Source organism: Corvus hawaiiensis, chromosome 7, assembly GCF_020740725.1.
Source record: "Corvus hawaiiensis isolate bCorHaw1 chromosome 7, bCorHaw1.pri.cur, whole genome shotgun sequence".
In the NCBI taxonomy this organism is placed as follows: Eukaryota; Metazoa; Chordata; class Aves; order Passeriformes; family Corvidae; genus Corvus; species Corvus hawaiiensis.
In genome coordinates, this window is record NC_063219.1 from 37532953 (window position 1) to 37548031 (window position 15079).

Below are 15079 nucleotides of genomic sequence, written 5' to 3' on the forward strand. Positions count from 1 at the left end.
AATTCACCAGAGTAAGGACAATAGAGTACAAAATGCCATAAAAGATAATAGACTTAGATGAATTGGCATGTGTTAGTGATTATGCAATCATTCATTTCCCACAGATTTCTTTTTATAGGAAACCTTGGAAAATCCCTAAAGAACTGACCGAGTCGTTTAACCACAACAGGTTTCTTTTCAACATGGCTGGGAGTGGGCGAGAAATATTTTCACATATTTATGCACTGTTGGCTTGTTTGGAAGTGCTGGAAGTAGCGGTGCAGGAGACGACGGAGGACGGTGACTCAGCCCCACGCCGAGTGGGTCCTTCTGCCACCCTCCATGTGGGACCAGGCAGCACAGATCCAAGTGGGAACACACTCATGTGACCAGGAGCTTTGAGGTTTGGTCCATGACTGATGTGACAGGCACTAGGGAGGCTGAGGAGAGCGTTGTCTGCCCCAGAGAGTGTTCCCAGATCTGGGCTGGATGTGAATCCCTCTGGCTCGCAGGGAGCAGCTGAGCTCTCCTCGGTCACTGGCAGAAGTAGTCATTTGCTTCCTTGCTGTTATAGGCTGTTTAAATACTTGCACGTCTGACAACAATTTTCCTTCACCACTGGGCTAAGGAAAACAAGGCCTTGAGCTGCACTTCTGAGTTTCTTAAAGACTTTTTTTTCCTCCTTTCTTTTTTTTTTTTTCTTTTAAAACAGGCTGTCTTCCTTGCATTCCTCAGAGCAGCTTCTCACAGCCTCAAAATGTCCCTGCTGCTTTGAGATGTGTCACTGGAGGAGTCACCCTTCACCCAGCTGCCTCGCTCCAGGGAGGCCTTGACCAATCCCAGCACCCTCATGTGTGTAACATCTCTCTCAGATTCTTCTTCTGCTAAAGCTTCTTGGTGTTGGACTCGATGAACCTTGTGGGTCCTTTCCCACCCAGGATACTCCTTGACTCCATGATTTGCTCTGCCCAGCCCTGTGGAACAAACTTGCCCAAGCCACAGTGGTGAAGGGAGGAAATGAGCAGGTTTATGGACTTTCATGGAGCTTTGTGGCCCCAAAATACAGCACCCTGGATCAGGGTAGGTAAAACAGGTTTAATCACATCCATCTCATGAGAACCTTCAAGCATAAATTTGATGGTATCACTCAGATGATCTTAGTTGGGTGCAAGGTGTTATTCTTGTTTCTGCATAAGTAGCAGTATGAAAGGGTGAAAGACTTTGAACTCCAAGTCACCTTAAAAGACTGAAAAGTAAAATAATTTGGAGGATCTGGATCTCCCTCATGTTTCAGCTTTCAAATCCAGACTTCTGATGTCTGAGAGATGTCATAAATCAAAATCATTCACTAGGTTACAGACATTTCTGAATATGAAATAGTTTATTATTAAAAAAACCCAAACCAACAAAACAAAAGAAAGCTGCCCACTAAATCCTGCAAGTGATTAAAAATGGTCCTTAAGAGCATTTGCAAATATTTATCTTAGCTTAACTTAGATGGGCACAATTTTGACTAAGGAAGATTTTTTTTTCTTTTAGCTACATTACTAAGTCAACTATGAATAGTAATGTTTTCGTTTTTAAGATGCATTGTCTCTCTTCTCAGTTTCAGCTCTCTCCTGTTAGAGTTTGATCTGCAGTACTTGGACAGACAAAATAAAACGGGCTGAGGGGCTGTACTAGAAAGAGAGTTTGATCAATCCCTTCTCAAAACACCAATACCCTCACCAAATCCTTCCCCTTCCCTCAAAATATCAACAAACAGCATCAAAACCTGCTTTCTATCCTCTGTAGCAGGGAGACCACCTGATGGTGGAGCTCACCTGGTGGCTTTGGGTCGTCAGCAATGGTCCAGAGTTGAAAACTGTGCCCGAGTTCGTTTCCCACACAGTATCTGAGCTGATCACGGTTGCATGAAATATGAAAAGCAGTCAGCTCCAGTTGGCTCAGGGCAGAGCTTCTAAAAGGGAAAATTTCTTGACAGTCACACAATAAATTTTAAAAAGTTGTCATCAGTGAAAGCTGTGCATGATGGCTCTCACCTACGTTTGATCAAAAATGGCTCATGATTTCAGGTTCCTTTGAATTGGTCACTAAAAATGGTGCTGCTACCTCTGTTCTTATTTTAGTTTTCTTAGAATCATAAAATGGTTTGGGTTGGAAGCGACCTTAAAGATCATCATATTCCAGCCTCCCTGCCAGGGACACCTTCCACTACCCCAGGCTCCTCCAAGCCCCATCCAACCTGGCCTTGGACACTTCCTGGGATGGGGCAGCCACAGCTTCTCTGGGCAACCTGTGCTGGTCCCTCACCACTCTCACAGGGAGTAATTTCCTCCTAAAATCTAATCTAAATCTACTTTTCTTCAGCTTAAAGCTATTCCCCCTTGTCCCAAGTACCTCTCCAGCTCTTCTGGAGCCCCTTTAGGCATTTGAAGGGGCTCTAAGGTCTTCCCAAAACCTTTTCTTCTCCAGGCTGAACACCCCCAACTATCTCAGTTTGTTGCCACCCTTCAATCTTTCCATGGTTTTTACCTGTGATTCCAGTCTCTGTGCATGCCTTCACTGGCTAGGATGCTAAGTTTTATAGTGTTTTACAAGTATTTTTGCAATATTTTTGCAGTTAGAAAATACAAACGCAAGGTAGACTCCAAGTTGCCCATCATGTTTCTTTCCACGGGGCATGGACACCAGCCGGAGTTCCTCTAGCAGCAGTGCACTGAGCCAATCAATCTCTGTGATTTTAAAGCAGTGTTAATCTAAAGCAACGAGTTCTGAATAATGTTTATTAACTATATTTTAATGACTTGTCAGTTTTCTAAAACACATGCCGAAGTATTTTAGAAATCACTTAGTAAATGCAGTTTTAATTCTGTTCCCATACTCATGGGCTGCTACTTACTTTAAAAAAAAAAGAGATTAGAAGGTTCAGATTTAGAGCAGCAAGTTGTTCTGCTAATCTGCAGGTATTTCTCTTCTTGATACGGCCACTAATGTCTAATCTTAGCAACGCAGGCCCAATCATTGTGCTTTTACATTAGAGCTGCAATGAACTGTGTGCCAGGGACTTGAACTCTGGTGACAAGCTGCTCTGAGCCTGCGAGCTTTCACAGGAAAATGCTCTGTATGAGTCGAAAATGATCCTGTTAAGTTTTGTGCAAAAGATGGGGAGTTCACCATATGAGCTCTGGTAGGAGCAGCATGCCTGTGAACTTCTGGGCAGCGTGGGGTTAGAGCTGGCCCCGGAAAAGAGTCTGTGCCATGAAAAATTTTCAAGCCTTTTAACTTGTTTCCATTTCTCAGGAAAGAGAAAAGAAAACCTTTGGAATTTTTCTTTTTTTCCTTCAAGGTGTCATGGAGTTAGGCTCTGGAGCACATCTTTCCTTCTGGATGCTGTCGGCAACGTTGGGAATGTCTTCAGATTTGGGATTTGGACCTGGACCTCCCACCATCCCTGGGTGCGTAACCATCAGGCTATGGGTGAGTCTGGATTGACTTCCTCTGTCTTTTCTCTGGCTATCCAAACCCCTCATCCCAGACTTAAAATCCTGGCAAAGGCATTTTTTGAGAAACAGCTACATCTCTGTGAAAGTTTCAATGCTATTACAATTTTTTGATCACTGGAGTTTTGGTGAACTCTTTTTACTGGAAGTTTTAATGGTTGTGACTGGTCTGTGACCTCGGTGTTATGACATGCCCTGGTGACATTTACTGTCCCTCTTCTTGGAGCATGGAACAGACTGATTTTGGTACAGATCTCAGTAATGAGAGATGGTCATTGATATTTGTTTCCTTATGAGTTGGGGTGTTGCTCTTGAAAGGGAGTTATTTGGAAATCCTCACCTAGAGGTGAGAAGTACGTCCAGGGAGTTATTTCCAGGTGTTGCTGAGCATGGAAGTCTTGATAGCTGCCTGTTTTCCATCTTTTCCTCTTACTTGAGCTTTGCCCTCCTATATTCCTGCACTGTTTCCAGTATTTCTGTGTTTCTGCAGCCAGGTGACTGTGCAGACTGCTCCCAACATGCTCAGAGCTTATTCACTTCCCCGTAGAACAATCGTCTCTATCTTTGTGGTTTTCCTCTGTCTCTATAGTCTCCTAATTCTTTTTCATAATCTTTCATTTTACTCAGTCCAAGTATGTGCTAGTTTTTTCCTCCCCTAGAAACTTCTCAGTTATTTTGCTTCTCAGACAAGGGGATTAAGGATATCCTTTGAAACCAGTGGTCATTTCACCATGGACTTTAGAGACAGTGAAACTCTTGAGGACCAAAATGGTGAATACAACACAAAATCAGCCTTGATTTAATATTGTGAACTTTACAAGTTCTCTGCTTTTCTACTTGGACCTATGGCCCACTGTGTAAAGAATTCAGGATGTGAGGGGTATTGAAAGAAACCACCATCACTTTCCGGAGCAGAATTCAAAGAAAAGTTCACTTTTCCTATTGCTTTTTATGTTTTTTCTATTCCTAGTGCTTACTCTTTTTTTTTTTTTCTTTCCATGCTGCTGTTCTAATTTTTTTCCCCACTTTTAATTTCTCTATTAACTTTAATTAGGCTCATGAGCTTGATCACCAGGTGGGTTGTCCCCAAGCTTCCACAGCAATGTTTTCCATCTGCAGCAGGCTTGCAAGGGAATTTTGTTAAGCTGCAGATAGGAGATAGGAGCTTAATGTGATCGGATCCGGCGTACTTCATTGCTGAGTGTTTTTTATATCTGGTGAATTTGCCAGGAAGTGTTATATATTTAATTATTTTTAAACAGGCAGGCTCAAGAGCCCCTGATCAGTGGGGTACCAGAGTGTGAGTGAGAGAAGAGGGATGTGGTGTTAGCCAGGGGAATGATTCATACCTCTGAAGTTAACCAAATGCTCGTGTATCTCGGGGAAGTAGCTCTTCATCTTCCAACTGCCTTTTTCTGGGGAAAATGCAGTGTAGGGAAAAAAAGGGAGAAAAAAAATATATAAAAAAAATCCCTGAATTCAGTTCTGGAGAATCTCAGCAGATGTGAAGTTCAGCACTAGGAAAGAAGATTGGCACACACCTTTTGGGAATTTTGTGCATGGTTTTCCTGGGCAGGTTCTTACAGCGTAAGCTTTTCCTGTCTCAAATGCTAAGTAGCATAAAATATGAACTATCGCCGTAAATTGCAGTTTTTGTAGCCTTTTTTGGCATATTTGCATATTCATCATCTGCCTTGGGTTTTCTTGTTTTTATTCTTATTCCTTTAAAACTACATTTACCTGGAGAAGGGCTTAGTTCTGAGTGTATAAAATAAGCATTTTCTCCATAGTCGACTTTAATCCTAACAAAAGAATTAACACTCAGAGCAGAAAACCTTCTTTGGGTCCTACAGGGCATTAGAACATCTCAGGTGCTGGCTGCTGGTTTAATAAAAGGATAGGATTTCCATTTACTTCAGGCAGGCTTAATGTATTGTTCTTGTAGTGAGACAGTCAGAATGAGTCAGGAGCCAAAGAATACACTTTATAGACACAAATAATCGTAAATTCAGAATGTCACCTTTAGGCAGAGGCATTTTTATTATTGTTAGTGGAGCTGCTGAGTAGGTTTGATGTTTTATTCTCTTGAGTACTAAATGTTCCAGAGTACCACAGCCCTATCTTTATCAGGCTCACAAGGAGGGAGCACAGCCAAACTTGCTTCCTATACTTCTCTATGATTGATAGCAGATGGCATGCTTTAAAATAAACCTATCCATTAGCAGTCCTCAGTGTTTTTACTCAAGGCATTTACAACTGTCTCAACCAGAAAACACATTCGCTCCACAAGCTCGTTTCAGTCTGCAACAGCTGTACAGGTGCAAATCTTTCATTAACTCTTAAACCGTGGTGAAATAAACGCCACACTGTATTTTATTTTTAGTGGAGGAGGTTGATCTTCAGAGGCAGAGTGGATTTTGTTCTCCCTTTGCATGTGGCAGAGGTTCATGTTAATAAACTGATATTGAAACACAGGAGGTTTAATTCAATCATTTTTCTTTTAATTTTTTTTTTCCCTACTCCTCCGTAAATCTTTAGGATGTTGTATTGCCAAGAGATAAACGTGGCTGTCTGTAGGTATATAGAAAAAACTGGTGATGTAGCAATACTGAAGGAATTGTAACTCAGGGCTGGGGTTCCTGTGGAACAGCAGCCACCTCCTTCCCCGTCCCTGTAGCATCACCTGGAGTGGCAGCACTGGCTGTAACCCGATGGAGGAGAGGCTGCAGGTGTCCCCCACCTCTGCCTTACACTGGGGTTATTTTTCTCTATTCTGGTTTATTGAAGAGATGCAGAGAGACACATACTCACATGCCCACACACACACATACATTTTCAACCTGATTCTGAGCTCATTGCTGGCAGGATACTCCATAAATAAATTGCTAAAACCTGTCCCTCTATTCCAGTTATTTTGCACAGATTTCTATGCAGTACTCATAAAGGCTGTTAAAATTTATCCAGCAATCCTTCCAAAACAATGAACTCCCAAGAACCTCCCAAAACATTAGTACACTACCACCAAGAGCTTAAAATATTAGTAGCAAATCTTTAATATTAGCATTTAACATTAATATTAGACAAGATCTTAAAATATTAGAGCCAGATAAAAGAGTATTAACAGGGGTATAGGAGTCATTAAGCAGAATAACCACCACTGACTAAATGGATGCTGAAACTTTAACACGCAAACCAGTGCAGATGATAAGAACTTCACAGAGACAAGAGGATCCTTTCATTTAAAAGGAAGTTGGAGAGAGGAAGGTTAGGGATTTGAAAGCTGGTAAATAAAACAACACAGCGGGAGAAGTTATATAGAACGTGCTGTCTTGTTAGTGGTGATCATGTCCTATGTTATTTTTCTTAAGCTGCAAAGATAAAACAGGAAGACAGGCAATATTCTGTCACAAATAAATGGAAATTGGGGCATTTTTTGTATAAATCCAAAGTAGCAGGAGAAAAATACAAATGTGCTCTCAGCACCATAAGTCTATGTAGGGTAAAGGAGGTGCTAAAATGATTTAGCATGATGGACTGCAGCTACCACGTTCGTTTTATGGCACAACAAACAAAATCTAGGGAATTTGAACTTGATACCATCGAGCCAGGGGAGTTACGCCAATGTGGAGAGCGGATCTGCAGTGGGGCAGCCCCTGAGCAGGACTGAGCTCTGGGGTGGCAGCAGGACCCAGCCCCTGGTACAGGTCTGCCCTGTGAGCACCTGGAGGATTTGGTGCTAAATGAAACAGAGGGGAAAAAAACAAGGCCAGCTGTAGACATAAGAAGTTTAAGAGCATCAGTACTTGCTTCCAGCTAATCTCTCTTGATGACTCCTGTAAGCAGCCATGACTGGTCGTTCTTGTTAATTATTCAAAGCCCCACACCAGTTTTGCAGCTGAGTGGTGTAAGAGGATGTGCAGTGTCCCCATTTCTCAGTCTGACTGGGGGAAAGGCATGAGACATCACTGAGTGACAGCCTGTTTTCCACACGGGAAAGGTGAGGCTGGGAGGGGCTGCAGCTGACCCCATTCCACAGCCACACTGTCACCATGACACCTCACCCCTTCCTGGAGGATCTGATGAGCAGGACTCATCAGGGTCATACCATATCTGAAAACTATGAGTGTGATGGCTTTTGCTGAAGGTTCAGGACTGCATTCTTGCATGTTGATTAATAATCCAAAACATACGTGGTTGCATTCATTAGTGTGCTCCATCACAGGAGGTAGCAGAAGGAAGAGCAGGCACCTCAGGATCTACATGATGTCCACCATATCCTCAGGCTGCCAGACACCAAAGGGTCAAGACTGTGCATATTTTCCCCTGTAAGAAAGATGGGGGCAAATTTTTAGCAGGGTCTATTGTGATAGGGCATGGGATAAACTGAAGCAGGGTAGATTTAGCTTGGAAATAAGGAAGAAGTTTTTTAATAAAGGAGGTAAAACTGTGAAGAAGGTTGTCCTGAGAAGAGGTGACTGCCCTGCTCCTGGTCAGGTTGGACGGGGCTCTGAGCAATATGGTCTAGTTGAAGATGTCCCTGTTTGCTGGATGGGGTTTGAACTATATGGCTTTTAAAGGTCACTATCAGAAGATACAGAAAACTATACCCAGAAAAAAATCTATTCCGAAAGGATCTGTTCAAGAGATAACCCTTGAGACAGTGTTGGTATGTGGGATGAGTGTCTGTTGATGCCCAGCCTATACAGATATATTTTACATATATATATATATATATGTATATGCACACACACACACACACACATATTCCTCATTATATAATTTTTCAGTTTCATCATAGCAAATTGAATTTATTTCATTGTAGCTTTTGGAACTGCTGATGGGGTTTTTTTGTGTAATACTGGCTTTTTGTTTGGTGTCCAGATCTGCTCCCATCCACACAGACAGGTCCTTGAGCCTGAAGGAGAAAGTCTAAAACACTTGTCAAAGATGGCTGCTCTTTTTGGTGACTGGTGTTGTGGGGGAAGATATCCCAAGTCCATTTCTGATGTGATTAGGAGCTTTCTGAAGAAAACTTTGCATAAAACATCTTCTACCATATGCAGAATCTTGCACTTTTGATTGCCACTGACCTCACCGTGGTTGTTTCCAAGAGTCATGGTGTGCAGGTGCCCAAATATCTAAATATTGGCACATATGTTCTTCCTGAAAGGCAGGGAAATATCTGTTTTTATTTTTCTAAATGGGAGTCTCACTCTCTCAGTTAAACATATTCTTAAGCACTGTATGAGCTTGGGGCCAAAGAACACAGTTTATTATGATACCACAGGTTACTGCGAATTATGTAGGGCCTTTATAGCAATAGTTTCATTTAGTAAAGGAAAAATGAAAAATCCTTTTATTGCCCCTCCAAACCCTTTATTTATTAATGACCTAGAAGGATGCGATGTTGTTATTATTAAGAAATGAACAAATTTTGCCTGGATGGAGTCCAGCATACTCAGAACTGGTGTTGCCTTCTAATAGCTCCTTTTTCTGAATCAAGGAATAAGTCTCAGTTCCATGTCTGAGCTGGTAAATGGAGGGTAGCCAAGGGGGACAGGGAAGGGGGAGGGTGGAGAAGGGCTACACTTAATCCCCAGTGGATTTGCCCTTTCTGTGAATAAGATGGATTTCTGATGCTGGTCTCCATGCCATTCATAGCAGTGTTGCCAGTAGTAAATTTGTGCTTGAAGAACCCCCCATGCCCCCTGCTTTCTTGCCAAAGCTTAACTCAACTAAAATAAATCATATTTTGGAAAGTTAATTATACAGCCAAATAAGAAAAAGGTATTGAAAAACTGTTGTGGGCCTAACATTAAATGAATTTAAATTGGCAGTAAGGAACACTGGCACTAAAAATAAATGCAGTAATATGGGCAAGCGGAAATAATGGAATTTAAACAAAAATGTAATGCCAAACATTGGGTTCGGTATTCAGGCCCATTGCAGATGCACACAAACTTTCACAGTTTAAATGTTTTGAATTAAATTTGCTGTTTTATCATTTCAGTGTATTTTTTGGAAAACTAAAATATCAGGGGAATGTAATATTCCCACCTTCAATTGTGTTACCAAAGGTATATATAAGTCCTCTTTAAGGGGAGAACAGCTCGAGGCTGGGGGGTTTAAAAGCAGCTAAGAAACAAGGTACAGCCTAAACAGAAGCAAACCATTAAGAGAAGAGGGAAGCAAAGGGGGAAGAAAAAAGCCAACAAAACCCCCAACTTTAGGAGAAGATTAAAAAAGTTTCCCAAAGGATCAGCATCCTTGAGATTAAACATTCCCACATGTAGGCTGACATTTTAAAATGTGAGTCTTATGAAAGATAAGAAGGAAATGGTGAGAAATGCAACCTTAAATATTTTGAAGCACGACTTCCTGTATTATGTGGCAGTTGGCAAAACTTTCTGGGGAAAGATGCACGCCGCAAAATCCAAGTGCTGAAGAGCATGAGTTTTCCTAAAAGTTTCCTCCTGTTGCTTACTAGTTTGGTGTTCAAAAACTTCCACACCTTTGGAATAGCATCGCAGTATCCCTTCAACGTTGCTTTTAATCTCAAGGACAGATGTTTTAGATCAATCGCTCAAAACGGAACAGTTTAGCAGTCAGAAAACACTGTCAGAAAAGATTTGTTGTAAGGAAGACAAAACCGTGAAATAAAATTGAACTTTTATCCCCATTTGGATGGGAACTGCGCTTGGCTGGGAATCCCAAGGGGATGAAGGCAGTGGCCTATCATGTGTTGAAAAAACAAACAGATGACAGTGCTCTGCAGTAATCAAGCAAACGCTGCTTCTGGGAAATGGTGTGATCACCATTGTTCAGTGCTGCAGGACCTAAAAGAAAGATAATTATTGAAGAAAAGAAGGTGGCCTCGTGACTGGGGTGAGGGAAGACAGGATGAGCCGCTGCCAATGAGCCTGAGTTCCTGCTGGCCCTGGAGAGCCCATGTTTTCCTTGTGGTTAAGGTGTGACATAGCAAGTCTTGGCAGAGCGTCTGGGCTTTGTTTTCCAGTGTTGTTCAAAATCAGGAATGATGAACACACCAGCAGTCGAGGGTGTCAGTATTTCCTGGATACAAGATCCCTTCTAATGGCACATCTTCCCTGTGAGGGTGGTGCAGCCCTGGCACAGGGTGCCCAGAGAAGCTGTGGCTGCCCCATCTCTGGAAGTGTCCAAGGCCAGGTTGGATGGGACTTGGACCAACCTGGTGTAGTAGAAGGTGTCCCTGCCCATGGCAAGGAGTGGAACAGATGAGCTTTAAGGTCCCTTCCAACTCAAATAATTCTAAGGTTAGAAGATCTTTTTATTTCTGAAAATCCAATGCAGATGGGGTAGTGTCACTCATGTGAATAGCCGCAAGCTCTGTGCATCCAGCCAGTAAACCAGAAGTGGCTCTCTCAGAACAGCCCCAACCTCGTGGCCCAACTCAGCATCCTCCTGCTTATCTCTAGATATTTTACAGCAGAAATATTAAAATTGACTCTTTTCCACAAGGCCTTGTTTTGTTTTGTGTCCCATGGTGGCCTGTTCGTATGCTGACCTGGAGTTCTGCTTGGCAGCGTCTTTTGGTCTAACCATACTGCCGTGTGGTACCTGTTTGGAAATGGCAAATGTTCCTACCAAGGACAGTGTCTTGGGACCAGTTCCACCCCTTTGTCCCGCTCACGCATGCTCCGGTGTGCCACGTGCTTTTCTCTGGCCTTGTACTTTGCTTTCGGAGGTTTTTGCAGAGCCGTGCCTTTCCCTGCCCGCCTCCCTCCGTATCCTCTGTGCTGGATGAGTTTGCATTGTGTGGTGTTTTCCTCTTCATTTATTGCAAACAAATCTGGTCTCTGCCATTTGTTTACTCTTATACTCTGTCTTTATGCCTCGGTATGCATTTTTAATTAGATGCGCTTCAGTTCTTTCACTGCTTGTTAACACTTTCGTATGGTAAGTACCATCTCCACCAGTCCTGTGAGCCTTCTCCGTGCTTAGGAAATTCGGATTTGCTTCTCCTAGCCACAATTATCATTTGATACAGAGGCTTGTTCTCTGGCTGGCCTGTCTGCTGAGTGCTTACACCCTCATTGTGGTCTTTTAAGGTTGTTCCCTTACGCAGCCGGGATAATCGAAGTGCCCTTATTCTGCTTATAAATATTCTGCATACAGAGAAATAGTGTTTTTGCTATTTGTCTGGGTTGTTTCCGGACTTCAGCAGCTCCAGTTTGGATGCCTGACATGGAGAAGTCCTGGACAAAGCCTGCAGTGTGTGCAGATCAACTGCCTGCATTGTGAGAAGTTCTTCTGCACACGCAGAGCGGGTCCCAGGGATCAGGAATGCGCCGAGTTAGCCCTGAATGCGTTGGCCATCAGTCCTGTGAATGGAGGATAGATGTGTCTGGAGGGGAATACTGGAGTCCCAGACACATGACAGCTTTCAAGAACTGCATCTTTCCTGAGTGCCAGTATTGTTAAAGCATAAAATTACTCTTTTTTTTTTTTTTTTTTTTTTTTTTTTTGCAATAGTGTGAGCCCATTCGTGCTTCCACTGTTCTCTTTTGCCTCTGCATCTGACTCATGCCACAGGCAAAGGACTTCACCCTTGATAACTCCCCTCTATGCCATCAGCTTTCTGGAGATGATCTGGGAACTGGGAAGGAAAAACTTGACCCAACTCCACCCTTTCCTTCCAATTTGCCCTCCCTGCTGCAGCACTTGCCTTGTGTTGCAGAACCTGTATGATCTCCAGGATTTCACACCCTGTGAGTGACTGCAAGGTTAAAAAGTGACTAAAATGGCTATTTCCATCTCAGTCAGTCTTCCCTGACCTCACTCTCTGGCTGGGGGTGAGGTTGACAAAGGTCACAATCCACTTCAGAGTGCACAGGGATCGATATCTGCAGAAGCCAGTGCCTGGATTTGCTCCCTTTCCCTTGCCACTGCTGTATTTCACAGTGAGGAGCCAAGAAACATTTCTCCTCCCTTCCAAGAAGAAGGGGGAGAAAGAAAAGAAAGGGAAAAATAAAGGAAAAAGTCTTGTCTCCACACTTCCTCCCACCAGGAGGGCATTGTGTTTGGCCTCTGTTCCACTTTTTGTTATAAATTTGCATGGTGTGATGTTTGCTTTGGCCGGTGTGCTGGCAGGGCAGCAGCTGGCATGCCGACACCACGACCGGCTCCTTTGCTGGAAGACTGGCCGGGGCAGGGTCCTCCTCGCCCCCTGTGGCATTGGAGAGGAGATGCTCAGTCTCTGGGAGGCTTCAGGAGGTGGAACACCCTCTTTGAGGGTTTGGGATGTCGAGGGCTGCCTTTTGCACTCAAATGTCGCGATTTCAGCGACTGAGCCTGCGAAAAACCATCGCTCCGTGGAGCACCCTTGCATTGGCAGGGACACGGAGCACATGGACTAATGGGTCTTTTCCACTTTAATTTCTACTCTAAAACGACTCTTTGTTACTGTTCTCAGACTCGGCGCCAACCGTCACTTATGCCACACACCAGATATTTCTTTCTATTCTGCCCTTAGCTTTGCAGAGAAGCCTTTAAAGCAAACAAACACCAAACTGTGAGAAACCGAGGGAAGATATGGACTGGCCCACTCGTTAGTGCTGGAATGTGGAAACTATGAAGACATCTTTTTTTATTACCAATGCTGGAAAGCACAGTCACTGAGTGGGCTGGGATACAATTTATACTACATGCAGTAGTTAAAAAAAACTGCAAAAATGGGTGTAACCCTGGGCTGTGGTACAACTGGCCTTTCAGCCCCCACTTGAGATCGGGCCATCCCAAGGGGAAACTGTGGTTTGGAATAAGAGCATGCATTTAATTTCACTCGGAGAACTTATTGGAGTTGGCACTTCAAGAAAGAAACTGAAGTATATTTTTTGTCATGATTAGTGGCCCCCTCACCACTACGTTTGATTATGTTGGAAGCTGAAAAGTTAAATTCTTATAAAATGATGATTTACAGTCCGTGATTATCCAGGTAGGGTGCGTGGTTTGCGCCAGCTTGGTCATGGGACTCCAATCTCATCCTATTTCATTGCTGTGAGAAAATAAAACTAGAATGTAAAAAAGCTGAAAACACATCCCCTGATTGCTCAGGGAATTTTCTTAGTCATACGTTATCTTTCCTAGTAGTTTCAGTTATTTTGTCTCCACTAAAACCCATAGCAAAACACTGCCCTGACACTTTCCCCTTGATTTTGGATCCACAGCAGCCACATTTATTTTTATCTCGTGTCGTCTTTTCCCCTATGGTTATGCAAATCCTTGGAATAGGGGGCACAGGGAAGAAGTAATTTTAAAGCCAGTAAATTCCAGTGGAAGATTTCTTCAGTCACTCTGAGCAGGACTATCCTGGGTGCTGCTGTGGAGATGGGGCTGCCTCCAAACAGCACAGGGGTAGGTGCCAAGTGGGGAGGTTGAATATTTTCCTTGCAGACACAAAACTTTGCCCGCAGGATTGAAGTCTCTTGCCTTAATGCTCTGCTAAGCTTCTCGGGAAGTACAAAGCTGTGCCTAAGGAAGCACACGTTAGGGAAATGTATCTCCTTATGATCAGCTGCCGGATAAAACCACGGCGTGGAAAGGGTTTGGTGGTGGGTGAAGTGTGAGGCTCATGAGAAAGATCTTGGAGAAAATAAGGGGCATCAGCACTTCGTTGCTTTTCCCAGCAATCTTTTTCTCTTTCAGTTAGAACTTGCTTCATTTTGATACGCTTTTTTTTATTATTATTATTCGTTCTCCCCTTTTCCCCTGTTCGGGGAATTATTTTGAAATAGTAAAATCTATTTTATTTCAAATTTATCTAGTTTCTTTCCCTTCCCTCCACCTCTCCCCTAATATAACAATATTTCCTTAAACCTATATTTAACTCTTTTGCAGTAGTACTCAATGAATTCCCTGGCTAAAAATCCAGCAGGATTAACACTGGGATGTGCTTTGTGAGCAAACATGTGTGTGCCAATGTACATGTGTGGATTTAAGACCTGTAGAATCATAAGACGTAAAATCATTAAGGTTGGAAAAGACCTCCAGGATCGCCAAATCTAACCTTTGACTGATTTCCATCTCTTCAACTAAACCAGAGCACTGAGTGCCACGTCCAGTCATTCCTTGGACACCTCCAGGGATGGTGACTCCACCACCTCCTGGGCAGTTTGACCACCCTTTCAGTGAAGAATTCTTCCCAGTTTCCAACCTTAACCTCCCCTGGCACGGCCTGAGGCTGTTTCCTCTTGTCCTGTAGCTACAGCCTGCTTTGTAAGTTTTACAGAAAAAGTTGGAGATATCAGAGTGTATGGCACACGTAAGAGCCTCCTGCCAGGGCTGTGTTTTATCCAGTGCTGGGTTAGTCGATGCAATTTGTGGTCAATGTCTGGAATCACATTCAACGCCTGTTTGCTCTTCCTTTGAGTACCATTGCTCTGCTCATTACTGCAACAAATTAACCATGGTCTCTAATCTTCTGTGGGGCCTAAAGTTTCTGCATCCAGCAACACACAGAACCCTATCCTTGCATGATGTGTCAAGGGGCTCTAAACGCATCCTTAAATGCTGCTTAAACTAGGATGAGTTTAAATATCTATTTAAGCTTTTCTCTGCTT

The 15079-nt window shown here is 43.2% G+C and overlaps 1 long non-coding RNA gene across 1 annotated transcript in view; it reads left to right on the forward strand.

Moving 5' to 3' along the window:
- LOC125328754 overlaps nucleotides 1–15079 on the forward strand; it is a 141114-nt gene that overhangs the window by 87982 nt on the left and 38053 nt on the right. Inside the window, exons 19-20 of the long non-coding RNA XR_007204846.1 lie at nucleotides 692–1059; nucleotides 3329–3459. This is a non-coding gene — a long non-coding RNA (uncharacterized LOC125328754). The remainder of the gene's footprint in view (nucleotides 1–691; nucleotides 1060–3328; nucleotides 3460–15079) is intronic.